Here is an 18,262-nt window from a genome sequence, read left to right on the forward strand (position 1 = left end):
TGCAGTACGCAGACTGCTTTAACACACGCTACATCAGACCTTCGATCCAAGTTTAAACCTTAGACAACTGAAACAAAAGAACAGCAATGCAGTACGCAGACTGCACAAGCATACACTACACCAAACTTTCGATCAAATTAAGTTTCAACTTTAGACAACTGACACAGAGTCCAACCTATTCCTGAATTTCCATCCTCCCCTGGAGAACAACTCTAGCACCAGTCTGTTGATAAGGCTGCAGTTGCTTCTCAGAGTATTCTTCTCTTCCTCGTTAGATAGCTGTGACCAGATCCTTATCGCGTCCCCCTGAAAATGACCTGCAGGTATGAGTTAGGGATTTTCGATTGAACACTGCATCATTCCTACACAACCATATTGCCCAGCATATTGCTGCAGCACCTACTAGAATTTTCTTCCTTAGTTTCTGATAATAAAATCTCAACCAGGAACCCAACATGTCAATGACATTAGCTGGTGTTTTTATTCCAAATGCAAAGAAAGTAGTATTCCACACAAATTTTGCCACATGGCACTCAAAAAATAAATGTTGTATGTTTTTCTTTTCCCTGCATAAACAAAAGTTGCTTTCCCATTTCCATCTTCTTTTTAGCAGGTTGTCTTTTGTTAAAATGACTCCTTTTGTAGATACCATAAGAAGATCTTTATTTTTATAGGAACTTTTAATTTCCACACAATGCCTCTAGTAGGTACCCTATTGGTTTGCATTATGTCTGTGTAAGTAGACTTGACTGAGAATTCAAAGTTTTTGCTCAAGATTCATACAAAAGAGTCAGTATTCTCTGTCACTACCGTATTCGGTACCTTGGAAACTAACTCATGCCACATGCCCATCTTATCTCCTACCAAAGCTCTTCTGAAGGAAATGTTTAGAGCTGTTGTGCTAAGAGCAGTAGTTACAGTCTAATTTTTCCTCCTTACAATATGTACATGATAGGATATTAAAAGGATCTTGATCACATAATGTCGTAGCCTAGAGAGGCGGTGAATAGGCTTTTCTTCAAATTTCAACACTTGACCCTGCTGGCTTTGTCCGGACCGGTCAGACCAGTCCACCAGACCGATCAGACCGGTCTAAGCAGATAGGGAGTCATCAGCAGGGAAAGTTCCCTCGTTGAGTTTGAACCTATACAAGTCTTGGTGTATATATTCTATAGAGTATTTCTAGCACTAAACTTAGTTCCCTGCACACAAATAGAGCACACCCAAGTAGATCAAGTGGAAGCACAATTCAAACTCAAATCTATATTGCAAGGTATGTAAATCAAACAGAAATAGAGATGATGCAAAGGAGACACAATGATTTGTTTTACCGAAGTTCGGATTCACCCCGTGCACCCACGTGTGAATTCTAGTCTCCGTTGAGGAAGCTTATGGCGACCACAAGGTCAAGCTATCTCCTCTCTCCACTATATGATCATGCGCCCTCGTGGCACACAATCGCTACTGCAACAAACTTGCTGCTGCTCACCACAATCTTAGGAGCTAGTCGGCGACGTCTAGCCGTCTAGGAGCCAATGCTCCAAGAGTAACAAATGCTTCAATCAAGTTGGCCGACGCAACCGCAAGTGCTCAAAGCTAGGAATGTTTCTCTCTTACTCAAATGGCTCTCAAGGATTGGATTCACTCAACCCAACTCAATGATTCAACAAGAATCAAGCAACTCTCACAATGAGATGTTGGGGTGGACTCTCCAAGTGCTCACAAGGTTCTCAAAAGTGTTCTGAATGGAATGGCATCAGCACCCACGAATGGGTGAAGTCATGGGGTGTAAATATCCCTCTCACAAAAACTAGTGTAACGAACATGGCACCATTTATGCCATTTCGAGTGATTTTGGTGATCGAATGACAACACAACACTTGGACTAATATGATTGTTAAGATGATCATTCTCGGACTTTTAGGTTCAAGTTATGACAAAGAGAAAGAGAAGATAGGCGTAGCAAGGGCCGAAGGGCCGCCCCTACGGGGGTTCCGGATGAACCGACAGGTCAAAAAGGGGCATCGGTGCATTGGGCGTCCTATGTTCCAGAGATGATGTCAAGAGCCCAGGAGAAGTTTCTTCAGCACCGGTTCAACCGACGGAGCATCGGAGTATACCATCGGTGCAATGACGTCAGCGCCCAGGAAAATATCCTTAAGCACCGGATGAACCGGGAATGCATCGGAACAAAGCATCGGTTCAACCGGTGGTCACTGCGTCAGCTGTCAGGACTTCAACGGCTACTTCGGTTTATGAGTGACCGGAAGAACCGACGCTACCCCTGCCAGAGGCATCGGTTCTTCCGGTGATACGCAGATTTTCAGCTAACCGTTGGAGCAACGGCTACAAGACTTGGTGGCCTATATATATGCCTCACCCCGGCCATTTGAAGCTTGCTGGAGTTGCTGGACATCCCACACACACCCAAGAACATCTCCAAGCCATACAAAAGCATCAAGATCATATCCTTAGCCCTTAGCACACTTTGAGAGTGTTGTGTAAAGGATTAGCTCTTAGTGAGTGAGTTTGCAAGGCTTAGAGCCTTTGTGTTGTGGTTCATTAGCGAACCAAAACAAGAGCTTGGTGCGCCGGCACCTTGGAGCGTGAAGCTCACCGGCAATGTCATCGACCCTCCGACTTGGTGTGGAGCGGCGACGACATCTTTGTGCGGGGGATGTGGAGACCCCCATCCTTTGTGGAGAAGCTCCTTAGTGGAACCCGGGGCCAAGGTGACCGTGATTGTGTTCACGGAAGAGATTTGGTGGCCGAGTAGCAATACTCTTAGTGAGTGCTACAACAACGTGGATGTAGGTGTGCCTTTGTGGCTAACCGAACCACGGGATAAACACCCGCGTCAAGAGTTTGCTATCTCCTATCCCGCTCTTTAAGCTTCCGCATTTCATACTAGCAATTTGTGTGCCTTTACTTTCATAGAATAGTTTCTTGATAGGAAAGGCTATATGTTGCTAAATTCTTTTGGGATATGGTTTTCACACTAGAACTACCTAGTTGCACATCTAGATAGCATGTTTTAGTTTAAGTTTTGTGCAATCTAGTTGGAGCTATAGGTCTAAGTTTTTATTAGAGCCTAATTCACCCCCTCCCCCTCTTAGGCTAGAGCACCAGATCACTTTCAACTAGCCGTTGTCCTGTCGGTACCAGACCGGTCAGACCAGTCCCCAGACCGGTCGGATTGAAATAATAGTCGTTAGGGATTTTCCTACCTAGACCGGTCAGGCCGGTCCCTTGGACCGGTCAGACCGGTCCCTCACTGATTTTTCTAATGTTAGCTTTCTCTCTAGCTAATCTCACTCGGGACTTGCTATGAGCACTTGTTGCATCCCCTTAATAGTACGGCAAACCCATACTCAAGTGCACAAATGAATTATACAATTATCACAATCATCGCTTTGAGCTTCACATTATGATCATGCCGACCTTTCTTCGATCAAAACCGTGAGGGCATCAACATCTTCAATTCTTTGAGCATACCCGCTTTGAGCTAATGACTTTGAATCTTCAATTGTATAGGAATGAAATCTATTATTGATTCACAAGTCACCTTCTTGACTTAAATAATGACACTCTTCAACATAGAGCTCTCCATGACTCTAGGATCTCCGGTCTTTGACCCATATCGATTTCTTTGCTCCCCCCCAAGCCGTCGCTTGTGTAGCCTCTTGAAACATGCCTCTCTGTCTTCTACCTTTATCCTAGCCGTCCATTTTGAACTCATATTGATTTATGTCATGCATGAAATCTTCTTTATCAATTTGAATTCTCAATTCAATCTCATATGCAAGCTTTCCAATTTGAGACGTTATATTTGCATAAACTCAGTCTCATTCACTTTTGCCTTGCTTGCTTCTTTTGTCAATCAACATTTATCACAAATGACAAGTTCTTTCAAATTTGAGACTATGCACAAGCATATCATGTCTCATTCACAAAACCTTTACTTGTCACTTTGAATCCCATCATAAGTTTGAACAAGCCTTAGCAAATATTAGAGCCTTCATATCAACCATGAATACCTTGCTCTATCTTTTTCTTTCTTGTTTTGTTTGTCAAGTATATATAATGACAATGGGATAAACACACTTGCTTGCAATACATAAGCCATCGCATTTAATATCAATTTCTTAATTGAATTCCTGCTCATAATCTCATGCAAACAAGTTAGTCATTTAATTGTGTTGTCAATCAAGACTCCAAAACCCACTAGGGGCCTAGATGCTTTCAGATATTGCTGCCCCCAAAGGCTTCTGGCTGCCCAATGCACCAAACCTCCAAGAACCTTGTTTGCTTTTCATTCTAAACCAAAAATCTGCCTCTTGCAAAAAGATGCTCTTTTATTATCTCCATTAAGCCAGACCAAAAATTAGAATCCCCTGGTTGTTAGTTGCTTTTGTTAGATTCTTTTCACCTAAATACTTCCTCTTAAGGAGCAACCTCCTCATTTAGCAGCTTAACCAACCACTTGGTTAGCAAACACACATTCTGAGCATCCAGATTTGTGATTCCTAAACCACCAATACTTTTGTGAGTACATAAAACACTCCACTTTGCAAGTCTATACTTTTTCTTATGCTCATCACATTGCCAAAAGAATCTAGACCTATAGTAGTCCAGCTTCTTGAGAACTCCTTTACAAATTCTGAAAAAGGACAACATGAACACGGGCAAGCTGGTCAGCACTGAATTGATAAGCACAAGTCTTCCTCCTGTTGACAACAATTTTCCATTCCAACTACTCAATTTTTTTTTGAAATCTTTCTTCTATTTGGCCCTAGTCCTTGTTAGCTAATTTTTTATGGCGCATTAGGATACCCATATACTTAAAAGGCATTGATCCCTCTTTGCAGCTAAACACCTGCATATATCTTCCTGACTTCTCTTGGCATTGCCAAAACAAATTAATTCACTCTTGTGAAAATTTATTTTAAGACCAGACAACTTTTCAAAAGCACATAGCACTAGCTTTAGATTATGTGCCTGCTCTAGATCATCTTCTAAGAATAGAATGGTGTCATCAGCATACTGCATGATTGACAACCCTCCATCTACTAGATGTGGAATCACTCCATTTATTTGATTACTCTCTCTTGCCCATGATACCAGGGTTGCTAGCATATCAGCCACTAATAGGATATATCATCCAAATAATAACCAAACCGAATCTCACTGAACAAATTAACAAATTCAGTTCCTCATTCTTTTAACCAAAATGTCAGTTTGCATAATTTGAATGTTGCATGGTTTTGGTAACCATAAGAAAATAGTATGTTAGAGGTACATTTCTGTCATAGTATGTATGTTTAGGGAAAACATGATTTTAAAGTTGACATAACAAATTACACAGGCCACGATTTAAGTTCCAAAAACTATCCCAGTGTGTTAGAGGTTTATTTATTTTGTGCTTTATGAGAAACATCCTTTCAGAGCTAATATGGCCGAAACCTTTATTATGTTTTCTAGGTATCCGATGGTATTTTCTAGCTGATTAATTATGATGGCATGCCAATCTAGTTTATTTCTTCTCCTAATAAAGTAATTCTATAGAATGCCAATCTGGTTCATTTTATTAATTTATTACCCAAATTATTTACAGCTTGCCTCCCCAGAGTGATAGTTCAAGTAATTTTGTTTGTACAAATCTAGTTCAAATCTTTCAAAATATATATTGCAAGTGATGTTTAATTTGTTTTCTCTCCTAAAAACAAAGCCAAATGCTCTTGGAAGCAGATAAATATCACCCAAATTTTTACATCATTGAGATACCATGAGTGCACATAAATTTTTTACTTTATAGGAATTAATTAATACGTGACTAGATTTATGATTAATCCTTGTCGTTACATAAAAAAGCTACTAGCTTCTCCAAACAATATACTCCCTTCATCCCACAAAGACTGTTTGTCTAGAAAATTTGAAACACAATACTAGTAGTGAGAAATGACCTTGTTACCCCTAATTAATTATAGCAGTTGTGATTGAAATTGCATTGTTTATATATTGTTCCCAAGATCATTAAACACCATGTTCGGCTTGTCTGCTTTCGGCTTATTACAGCTTATTCTCTCTCAAAGCGTACTACTGAATCAACCAGCTTGTTCCACCAACCGGCACTAGAAACAGAAAAATAATATCTACTAATGCATTTGGTTAGCTTCATATCTTTCTCTACATAATAGTTTCTTGGTGCTTGACATTGCTTTAATTAGATGAATCTCATTACAATCTAAATGGACAGTCTATGTGTAACAAATTTTGGAGGTTAAATGAACAGTCTTTGAAACAGAGGAACTATGTCTTTAGGGCTATATATTAACGGAGTCTAGATTTTTGTCAAGAGAATTGTCTTCTCCTTACTGATTTTATTAACTTAGTAATACATTTGAATAATCTTTCAGTAACCAAGAGTAGGGGCGGGTCTAGGGGTGGGTCCGGTGGGCCCCGAATCACTTTAAAATTTGGCCCAAACACTCTTATTCCCAGTTTTCTCTTATCTGCCCTTATTTATTACTCACAAAAATTAGCTACTAATTATTTTCTTGTGTAAAACAAGTGATAATTGAATTGACAAAATGAGAAGTGAATCATTACTTTTTTATGAGATTAAATTGATTTATTCACTAATCTATTTAAAATTTTCTTCTATTGGATCACACTAACTAGAAATCCTAGATCTGCCTTTGACCACGAGTCCAACAGTAGTCGCTTGCTGCTACTTGAGTCATGTGCACTGCCCCGCGACACTTGTATGTAACATTTTCTGCATTTGGGGGATCTTTTCCACGTTTTTCACGTCTGATAAAATTTTGAAACCTGCCCACTAACATATATATGTTCATTCAGGTGAATGTAGCTGGCGGCGAGAGCCCGTCGGCGGAGGACATATACAAGCCGGCCGTGTCGGAGATCATGGTCTGGCTCACCACCTAGGCCAGCCGGCGGGCGCCGGCCCGTGGGCTCCTCAACAGCGTCCCGTGCGGCGCCGCCGCCTGTCGACATGCTCAGCTGCAGCCCCCTCCGAACTGCAGCGGCAGGAGGCACCTACTATAGTAGTAGCTTGTTTAATCAAATTCGCATTCCAGTCTTAAGGTTTGAGGATCGTGAGTGCTGGTAACTGGTCAGGTCGAACTGAGAACCGTGCTGCCCTGTTTGTGTGTCGTCTAAGCTCCTTGTCAGCGTTGGTCATGTCGTGTCTTAAACTATCGTACACGGTCTTATGAGTTGCTAGCTGAACCGTTTTGATCTCTGGATCATTGGCTTGATTTTGTTTAGATTGTTGTCTTTGTCTGGCGTTGCTGTTATTTTTCTTTTTCTTTTTTCCTTTACTCTGAAGGTTGATCGTTTGGTGGTGGTGTTCTGGTTCGTGGTAGTGTGGTGGCATGCAGCTTGATGGATGTGATGTGTTTCTGCCCGTGTCTCGGTGACTCCGGCGTGGTGGTGGCATTTGGGTTGGGCTGACATGCGGAAAGGCCTTTTGGTCGAAGCCTGCTGGTGTAGCGCTCCAAAGCCCATGTGGGAAATACGTGCGTATCAGATGGGCCGAGCGCACTAAAGCCGGTTTGTTTGAATAGTGCCTTGTGCTTTCTTCTTCGAGTGCCCACACACAGGCAAGGAAGGAAGAAGTCCATCACGGTGGCTGCAGGTGCGAGACCATTCGCTAGTCGATCCTCCTTGGTCCTTGCATTGCATTGTCCTTCCCCGTCATGTGGTGCCAGCTACGGCCCCCGCTGTCACCTGGATCGCCTCATGTGGCGTCCACCATATTAGCATTATCGAATTCTAGAACTGCGCCCTCCCCACACGCACGCACGCACGGCATGTGCGCCCCCCCAATCCCCCCACGGATCAAGCCGCCCGTCCGCTCCGTCGTCGGGGTCGGGGGAGTGAAAGATAGAACCCAGACCAGAAGAATGCTGTGCCGCACATGAAGCATCACAGGCAGGCGAGGCGTGCAGCAACAGCGCCGAAAAGGGAGCAGGCACGCGCACAGCCCAGGCAGGCGAGGCGACGTGGCGCGCACCTCCAGCACAGGGCGCCGCGGGAGCTTCAGTCCTCGATCGAGCTGTTCAACAGCACTACAGCAGTGGCCAAGGCCCGGACGAACGCCGCCGCGACAACCGCAGGGGTGGGTCTATCGCAGTGGGAGAGAAGAATCTCATGCCATCGTCGCCCGTTTATCGACGAGGTGCTCCGTCGTACGGCAGGCCCATTTCTTTTGGCGCCTAGCTAGGACCGCCTAGCTAGCTAGGCCGCGACACCTTTCTTTCCCGCACAAATTCTCATGTGGATTCCCCATATGATGCTGCTAGCTGCTACTGATTAATCTACTAGTAGTATACTAGCACCCACTCATCACGAAAGAAGAAAAGAAAAGAAAACACAAAACAAAACAAAACAAAAGGAAAAGGGAGCAGCGAAAAGATCGCTCGGAAAAGGCAGGCGGAGTGGCGAGCAGACGACGGAGGGAGCAGCGTAGGCAATAGAACTCCACTGAAGACCGTGGACACACCCTTTCTTTTACAAACAAACCAAACCTACACACACAGTGCATCACTACAGTGCCCGATTATATTCTCGCAAAAAGCGCAGGACGCAGCAGCCAGCAGGCACGATTCCCCCTTCATTCAACTGGTGGCCGATCGATCCCCTCCTCTTTCTGAAAGCGGTCGCTGGGTTCTATGTTATCCTGCCCATCGCAGCGATACAAGTAACTAGCAAAAGCAGGCAGGAGGTAATGCGAGGACCTGTCAGCAGATACCGGCGAGAGGGCCGGGTGCCTGCATAAACAACTGGATCGTTCTCGGTTGGTGGAGCTCGAGAGGTGTAGTTTAGGTCTCGAGCTCCCCCTCGCTCGAGCTCGGATATGGTTATTTGTCCATTTCGTAATAATATACATACATGCTGAGCTGCTTAGCTTTAATTTGGGAGTTGGCGTCGCTTTGACCAGGACCGGTCATCGTCCGTCCAGTGGCGGAGGCTGGAATCACCGGCAAGGGGGCTGCTTCCTCCTCTTCTTCCTCCCGCCCCCCTTTCTTCTTCTTCTCTCCCTTCTTTCCTCTTCTTCTCCCTCCCCCTCTCCTCTAATTTCCATGGAGTTCATGGGGGTAGGGGGGCTGCATCCGTCAGTGGAGGGTGAGGCATGTCTTCGTGGACAATCTCAGGAATTCTCTGTTCCCCTACCCCAACATGGAAACAGATATAATAGGTGGTGATGACGCAAATGCTATCGTTTATAAATATGTGGTTCCAAAAAGGAACCCAACCAGCAAAGGAGTATTAAACTAAGTTTGTTCAGGTAATAAGTGCTTTCGAAAGTTCTGCAGAAAATGTTTTCTCCGCCCATTCTAAAATAAATTTATTTGTTTACCCTAAGTCAAAACATACAATGTCTCACCAAGAACAATACTACGATAGTATATGAGCATCATCAGCGTCCTGATCTGTTATGAAATATGTTTTCATAGTTTCTTTTATTACGTGGTGTATATGGTGGTATTTTTTTTCCGATAAACTTGATCAAACTTACAGTAGTTTGATTTAGGATAAACTTTAGAAAAGTCATAGTTATGGACGCAGGGGTAAGATTTAATTTAGAAACTTTTCTATACTTTACCTGATTTTTTCCCGTTCCTTTTCTGTGCACACAGCCGGGGAGCGGGGCGGGAGGGGGGGTTAAAATTTGTGTTCCTTTGAGGCTGGATGGCAAATTTAAGTAATTTGAGCCTAGATGTTCAAGAAATTCCCACGCATTTCACTCTTTTCTTTTAGGTAATTCATGGATCCCTCTTTAACTATCCCCGTCAGTTCTTGGAACAAGTCTATCACCTCGTGCTCCCACATGAGCTAATTAGAATTAATATAAGAATAAGATTAATAATTATAATTATTTATCTCACATTCTTTTTCATCTATTAAATGTTCTAGCACATACTCTAAAATATATATTTATCATTATCTAGTTACAATAGATTTCATTTTGCATCACACCTCCATATGTATTTGATATATATTTAGTTGAACTATCTGTTTGTGAATTGATATTTTTATCTCTTCCATCATACATGAATATATGGTGACATATATCGTGGGTAGTATTTTTATATAAATAATATATTAATAATGATAGAAATAGTAATTTAGAATTTTATATTGGTGCACTTTAATATTTTATTAGAATTACATAATTTAGATTCAGATTTAGGAGTAATTTAACTTGTAACATTAATGATATAATTGGATAATTTATATGCAAATTTAGGGTGTATTTGTATTATTTTATAGTGGTATATGTGGGTAATTTACACAAAGATTAGGGGGTTACTTTAACCGGTCTGATGGTTAGTATAATTAGAGTTGTTGGATTGACGGATGAATGTTTCTGATTTTTATGAAAATTTATAGGATTTTTCTATTTTTTTAGAGTGTCTACCTATGATCATTGATGGCTTCACGTGGAGACTCCAAAGAAGACTTCAATTAGTAATAATAAGATATAAGTGGTTGAAAATGAGCACCCCTAAATTGAACATACAGGGGTGCAAACAAGTTGCCGTAAAAGCATCTCCAAGAGTACTTTTAGATGGTTTAAGGTGGATGGATACTCTTAGCCTTTGGCGCACCTATTCCCATCGTTATGAACAGAGGACGAAAGATGTTTCAACCGTGGTTTGCTGATAGTTGCTGAAAAATCATATCCATGGTCAATAGCATTATCCTTCAAGTTAATCAGCCAACTCTATCTACACTGAACACTCGTGGACGGAGGCTCCGGACCGGAGCTTTTTTATTTTCTTCTGGTGAGCTAAAGCGTAGTACAAAATTCCACCCTGTCGATGGAGTAGAGTGTAGAGACCAAGAGACGGAGTATCTACTACGAGAAGTGTCGCATGAATCCCGCTGGTTTGATTGTACTCGACGGCTCCGGCCGGAGGGAATCCAGATCCACGGGCTGAATTCCGGACCAAGGAAAGCTCGCTCCTCGCACGATCACAGCTCGAAAAGCATCATCATCTCGTGGAACAGTCAGACTAAAGCAAAGGATCTTTCCCTCCCGTGGCGTCCTGCTCTGCTAGTATTCGACGACCGGCTTCCTCCCCGGCTAGTCTCGCCTGCCACACTGCCAGCGACCAGCATGGACAGTATCACCGGCTGCTCTGCTTGCGAAGTGCGAACACGCTACACGCGAGATCGACCGGCGCCCGCGCGATCCACGGCGACCGCCACCTCTTTTCCGGCCCGTCAGTGCGCGGAGAACGGCGACGAGATGCCAGATGCGGACGGGCACTCCCCTTCCCCCCGTCGCACCCCTTGCTATAGATAACAATGGAGAATGGACTAATCCTCCGTGCGCCACCACGTCGGCAGCGCGACGACGGCCGTAGGGCGGGCCCCGGGCGGAGGTCCGGCTCTGTTCATTCCCCGGCCCTCGCCGCGCGCACGCTGCAATCATGGGCCAATCTTTGACTCCGCAGCAGGGGAGGGGGAGAGCCGAGGTCTGGACGGCCGGCGAGGGGACCGGGCAGGGGTGGCCGTGGTGGTGATAATGGAGGCGCGCGGCGCACAGTGGAACGCGTCGGCAACAGTGGCGCCTTGCTCGGGCCTCAGGTGTCACGGCGGGGGCGCCCGGCGACGACGGATCGGAGCCACCGCCAGCACGGGGCCGATACGGCGGCCGCGGCTTTACGCTCGCTTTGTGCCCGGCTGCTCCCCTGCCGGTGGGTAGCGCGACGTGCTGTGTTCTTTTTCAGGCGGCCGGGGAAGCAAACAACATAGCAGTCCCGGTCCAAGTCCCCGGCGAGGGTGCGCAGGGGAGGAGGTGGCTGGCCCTGGCTCCTGGCTGCCTGGCCGGGCGCACTAATGAGTGACGAGCGGCATCGGAGCGGGGGGTAGTCTTGGCAGCTCCGCTCGCCAATCCGGTCAAAAGGGACAGCAGGCGCCGCAGGGGAGGTGCTGCACAGCCTGCACTGCACTGCACTGCACTGCAGCTATTTGCAGCGGCCAGCGGCAGTTGCCCCGCCCAGCCCACCCTTTCTCGCTCACTCTCACAGCCAGCAAGCCCCTCCTGGCCTGATGCCATGCTTGTCTACCTCTAGCCTGGGTTTCCGATCCCCATCCCGTCGCCACTGCTCGTACGCATGCCATGCCATGCCATGGTCCTCCTTTTCAAACCGCACGATCCGCCTCTGTTTCACTGCCTGTAGTGTGTGTGTCCTTTGTCCTGTCCATTGTGAGTGTGAGTGTTCATGAATCATGAGCAAGGTTAACCTAACCGGTGGGAATCGGTCCGGTTCCGGTTCCGGCCGGTACCCAACCGGCCAAAATTCAAATTTTAAATTTGAATTCAAAAAATGAAAAATTCCCAAAAAATTCCTAAAAATACTTTGAGGTGTGATGAATCTAATGGTGTCAAATTTTCTCAAAAATTCATTCATTTAGTATAGTTTGTGGGAATTTAAAGTTAAATCAAAAAAGAAAAAGAAAAAAAATGGGACGGCCCATGAAGGCCCACCGATCAAACCGGTCAAACCGGCCGGTAAACCGGTAAAACCGGTCGGTAAACCGGTAAAACCGGCCGGTAAACCGGTTGCACGGGAGCGTTTGAATTTCAAACCGGTCAAACCGACCGGTAAACCGGTAAAACCGGCCAGTAAACCGGTCAAACCGGCCGGAACCGGTTGCACGGGAAAATTTGAATTTATTTGAATTTGGATTTGAATTCAACCGGTTTCCACCGGTTACCGGCCTAACCGGTCCGGTAAACCGGTACCGGAGGGCGGCGGTAACCGGTTTCCGGTTGGGAAATAAAACCCTGATCATGAGAGAGAGAGATGGAGAGGACGGAAACAAAAGAAAAACAGAAAACAATTGCGGAGAGAGGAGAGGGGCGGAGGCTGTGATAATTGAGTCAATTTCCTATATGTCATTGGAAAATACAGTCTATCTCTTATGTGTCATTAAAAATTACATCATCTCTTCTATGTCATCGTTTATAATTTCTCATCCCTTACATGCCATTGCCGTTAAAATCAGCTAACAGAGCTGTTAAAGGGCATAGTGTAAAGTCAATAATACCCCTAGCTAGGATGGATCATATTTGTGGCCGAAATCCCTTCTATGCCATTACAAATAAAAACAATATACAATGACCTGGTTATTTTATCAACAGATAGAAGGCCAGGTAGGGGCCTTCTTTAGCTGGTCGCAGTTCATCTCCTCATCGTCCCCATGGTTTGTGTGGACGACGTAGAGATGACGGAGGGTGTGGCGTCCTCCACGCCACACGCTCCTCGTGTTCCTGCTCCAGGGGCAACTGTGCCTGTGGAGCAGCCACCGTCGGCAGCAGCGCGCGCTGCTCGCCGGCAAGAGTCAGGGCGCCCATCAAGGGCCCCCTCACAAGCTGCGAGCGGCGGAGCGCTGGCAGCGGCTAGGGAGTTGCTTCGCAACCCCCCGGCTGGAGCAGCCTCGCCAGACGCCCTGAAGCAGTGGCGGGATGACGTTGACCGTCTCCTCCACCTGGCTCAGGCCTCCCCCAGTTCTGCAAGGACTGGGCAACGACCTCCGCCCGGCAATGCGGTGGTACCTTACCACCAGCGTCAGGGCGGTGCGTCGGCGTCCGTGCACTCCCCTACCGTGAGGGGTGCACGAACAGAAGACCTGCGGGCGGAGCTCAACCGCCGGCGCGCGGGAGAGGATGCCCGCGTCTCCGTTGAGAGGGCGCGAGAGCGCCGTCTTAACATTGAGGGCCGTAACCTCAACGCCGACTTGGATGTGGTGGCACCCAAGCCCCCGGTGAACGCCCAGATACAGCCAGGCGCACCAGTTGCCGGGGTGGGCTGCGCTGCACTGGCGGACCACCTCCGAGCGGTGGCATGGCCATCCAAGTTCCGCCCCCATCTGCCGGAAAAGTACGACGGTACCTCTAACCCGTCGGAGTTCCTGCAGGTGTACGTTACTGCCATCACAGCAGCTGGTGGTAACGGCGCCGGCGCCAAATGTCGTGGACTATTGGGGGTACCCACAGCCGGGTGGCGGAGCGCACCCGCCTATTCCCCGAGGGAGAGTGCTCGGGGAGGTACTAGGCGATTGGGCTGATCTTAGCTCTGAGATAGGCACACAAGAACACACAATCTAGAGTGGTTCGGGCCGTCGGAGCGTAATACCCTACGTCCACTGGGAGAAGTTTTGATCTCTGTTGAGTATGAGTCTATCCTCTGCCGGGCCTTGGTTCTCCCCAGCCTCGGTCTTCCTTCTAGCGGGCGCCCCCTTTTATAGACAAAGGGGTCGGATACATAGGACGTTGGGGCCCCGACAGGTGGGCCCAACGTGACTGCGCAGCATACTACGCAGAGTATTCAGATGGGTACAGTGGTTACGGATCTTTCCTCCGATACGCTCTGCTAGCGCTACAGTGGTCTTCTCTTGTCCTGTCACCAAGGTGTCCGTTGGGGGAGCGTAGCTTGCGGCGTAGCCTGTGGAGGCTATTATGTAGGCGTCATAATGGGTGAAGCCGAGCCGTCGTATCCATCTGTTATGGCAGACTTGGCAGGCGCGGCGTGGGCGGCGCCTGCGGCTCCACTATCTTGGTAACACGCGATCAATAGTGCCTCCTGGTCAAAGAATCACCTTGGCTTCCACCGCATCAATGCGGGTGTCCACCTACCACAATAAATGCAGTGGTGGGTGAGGCTTAGTATGGAGACCAAGCGGCCTTGAAATGTCGTGCTTGTAGACACGTGTCGCTCCGGACCACCCCGAGGCAGGGCGTCGACTTCTTCCCTTAGCGAGTGGTCCGGTTACCATACAAGGGGTCCGGGACCCTATGAGGGGTCCGGGGCTTCCGCGGGGGTCCGGACCCCTCGGGAGGTCCGGAGCCCCGGCTGTTCGGGCTGCCCGCCTCTTCCGGGACACGCGTCGTTCCCGAACCTTTCCCAGTCGTGAGGCAGGTCCGGAACCGTCGCCGAGAGATCAGGACTCCGGACCACAGGGGTCCGGCTGTTTGGACATAGTCAAGGATAACTACAAGGCTCTTGCCTAGATACAGCAAGAAGGGGTACCCCAGTCCTGGGGTACCGACAGTGGCCCCCGGGCCTACCTCGGGAGAGGTACGAACCCGCGGGTGGGGCCACTATCGTGATGTGTTTCTACGTAACCTGATTACGCTGGTGTGCTCATACAAAGAGCGGGTGCTCCAGACCCCTGAGGCCGGTACACCGGTTGCCAGGTTCAGGCTCTAGAGTGCTCTCCGCAGGGCGATGAAGGTGTAGGCTTAGGGTACGGAACCAAGCTAAGCGGCTACACAGACCTCTGACCGCTCAGGGAGCAACACCACCTCCTGGACCTGGCTCTTGGCGACCGTGGCGAGCGGTCTCCGCCGGAGCGGGCCACCGGAGTGGACTTGAGTCGACCGTGGCGAGCGGTCTCCGCCGGAGCGGGCCACCGGACTGGACTTGAGTCGACCGTGGCGAGCGGTCTCCGCCGGAGCGGGCCACCGGAGTGGACTTGAGTCGACCGTGGCGAGCGGTCTCCGCCGGAGCGGGCCACCGGAGTGGACTTGAGTCGACCGTGGCGAGCGGTCTCCGCCGGAGCGGGCCACCGGAGTGGACTTGAGTCGACCATGGCGAGCGGTCTCCGCCGGAGCGGGCCACCGGAGTGGACTTGAATTATTGCTGACGAACCAAAGGAAAATGTCACCGGACCTCACAGTAAGGTGCAAGAAACCAAGCCTTATACTAGAAGGGAGCCCGGGACCTCTAAAGACAGCAGTCTTGGATACTAGAGTACATGTAACAAGGTAGTGAAGTACGTAAGCTTAGGGTACATTACCAGGCTAAGCTACGCGGAGCTCCTCTACCCCAGGATACGAGTACCACTTCTCCAGAGTAGGTCCTTAGGGGTCCGGACTGCCTTCCAGCTAGAAGGGGCGTCCTCACCTGACTTCAAGCCGGCGACTTAACTTGGATCGCTAACAAAAGGAAAGACTCTGTTTGGGGGGAAGAGACGGTTAACCAAGAAATAGCCAACCAGAAAAAGTGAATGTAATTAGAGTGGTGGCGAGACAAGACTAAGAAAATAACTCTCCTTTATTAGTGTGGTTATCACGGTATACATCAGAGGTCGGGATTACGAGGTCGGAGCTCCACCGCTCCGGACCGCTTTTTGCCTGTTTGTGTGATAGTGCCAGAGGTCGGGTTTATAAGGTCAGACCTTGACCGCTCTGGACACACACATAGGCGCCACGTTATTACAAAGGAGGATCTCTTAATCTTTTCTTAGGAGTAACCTACGGCTGCATGCTATACAGCGTGTTCTTCTCCGGTTGGAAGTGGTACGGTCACTCCTGAATTCTTCATAGTCGTCGGAGGCGAAGGCGCCCTAGATGTGCTTGAACTGCATCATCCAGCATCACCTCGGGGGCTCGGGGGGCCACTCCTTGCCTAAGAGCTGTCATATGCTTAGGTAGCATGAGACAAATTCTTTGGCTTTGAGTGGGAGAGACCCCCCTACCGCCGTCGTCGCCTGCCGATGGAAACCAGACGCCCTTGCGCAGCAGAAGGACCGGACGTGGAGCGCTGAGAGGTGCAGTCGTTCGCCGGCTTGTCCTTGGTGCTAGCGCCAGGGGCCTCCGCGCCTGGCGGCGGGGGCTTGTCAGCAGCAGCGCCGAGCTACGCTGAGGCGGATCTCCGGTGCTGGCGACGGCAGGACGACACGGCCAACTTCCTCCGGGATGGCCGTCGGCTCCGGGCTCCATGTTGAGAGAAAGCCTTAAGCCGACGTCATACCGCTGGAGAGGAAGGATGACCGTTGCTTGAGAGAAAACCTTGAGCCGACACCGGGATGGCGCGGGGCGGCACGCGACAGGCGTCGCCCCCGCGCACCACCGTGCCGGCTCTGAGGCGTCGTAGTGGCGACGCACAGCAGGCGCAGCTGCCGTGCACCGCCGCACCGAGGGCGCTGGCGCCCCAGTGCCACAGCATGCGGCGTGGGTGCCACCATGCCTCTCTTCATCTTCTTGTCCGTCGTTGCAGAGGATGAACACGGCCCCAGAAGCCTGAAGATCCAGCCAGCGCCTGTTCCTCCCCACGGATGGCGCCAAATGTCGTGGACTATTGGGGGTATCCACAGCCGGGTGGCGGAGCGCACCCGCCTATTCCCCGAGGGGGAGTGCTCGGGGAGGTACTAGGCGATTGGGCTGATCTTAGCTCTGAGATAGGCACACAAGAACACACGATCTAGAGTGGTTCGGGCCGCCGGAGCGTAATACCCTACGTCCACTGGGAGAAGTTGTGATCTCTGTTGAGTATGAGTCTATCCTCTGCCGGGCCTTGGTTCTCCCTAGCCTCGGTCTTCCTTCTAGCGGGCGCCCCCTTTTATAGACCAAGGGGGCGGATACATAGGACGTTGGGGCCCCGACAGGTGGGCCCAACGTGACTGCGCAGCATACTACGTAGAGTATTCAGATGGGTACAGTGGTTACGGATCTTTCCTCCGATACGCTCTGCTAGCGCTACAGTGGTCTTCTCTTGTCCTGTCACCAAGGTGTCCGTTGGGGAGCGTAGCTTGCGGCGTAGCCTGTGGAGGCTATTATGTAGGCATCATAATGGGTGAAGCCGAGCCGTTGTATCCATCTGTTATGGCAGACTTGGCAGGCGCGGCGTGGGCGGCGCCTGCGGCTCCACTATCTTGGTAACACGCGATCAATAGTGCCTCCTGGTCTAAGAATCGTCTTGGCTTCCACCGCATCAATGCGGGTGTCCACCTACCACAATAAATGCAGTGGTGGGTGAGGCTTAGTATGGAGACCAAGCGGCCTTGAAATGTCGTGCTTGTAGACACGTGTCGCTCCGGACCACCCCGAGGCAGGGCGTCGACTTCTTCCCTTAGCGAGTGGTCCGGTTACCATACAAGGGGTCCGGGACCCTATGAGGGGTCCGGGGCTTCCGCGGGGGTCCGGACCCCTCGGGAGGACCGGAGCCCCGGCTGTTCGGGCTACCCGCCTCTTCCGGGACACGCGTCGTTCCCGAACCTTTCCCAGTCGTGAGGCAGGTCCGGAACCGTCGCCGAGAGATCAGGACTCCGGACCACAGGGGTCCGGCTGTTTGGACGTAGTCAAGGATAACTACAAGGCTCTTGCCTAGATACAGCAAGAAGGGGTACCCCAGTCCTGGGGTACCGACAAACATAATGACCAAACAATATATATAAAAACAGAACAATGACCAATGTTACCCATACCCATACAGAGATA

The sequence above is a fragment of the Panicum virgatum genome, chromosome 1N (assembly GCF_016808335.1).
Source record: "Panicum virgatum strain AP13 chromosome 1N, P.virgatum_v5, whole genome shotgun sequence".
Classification (NCBI taxonomy): Eukaryota; Viridiplantae; Streptophyta; class Magnoliopsida; order Poales; family Poaceae; genus Panicum; species Panicum virgatum.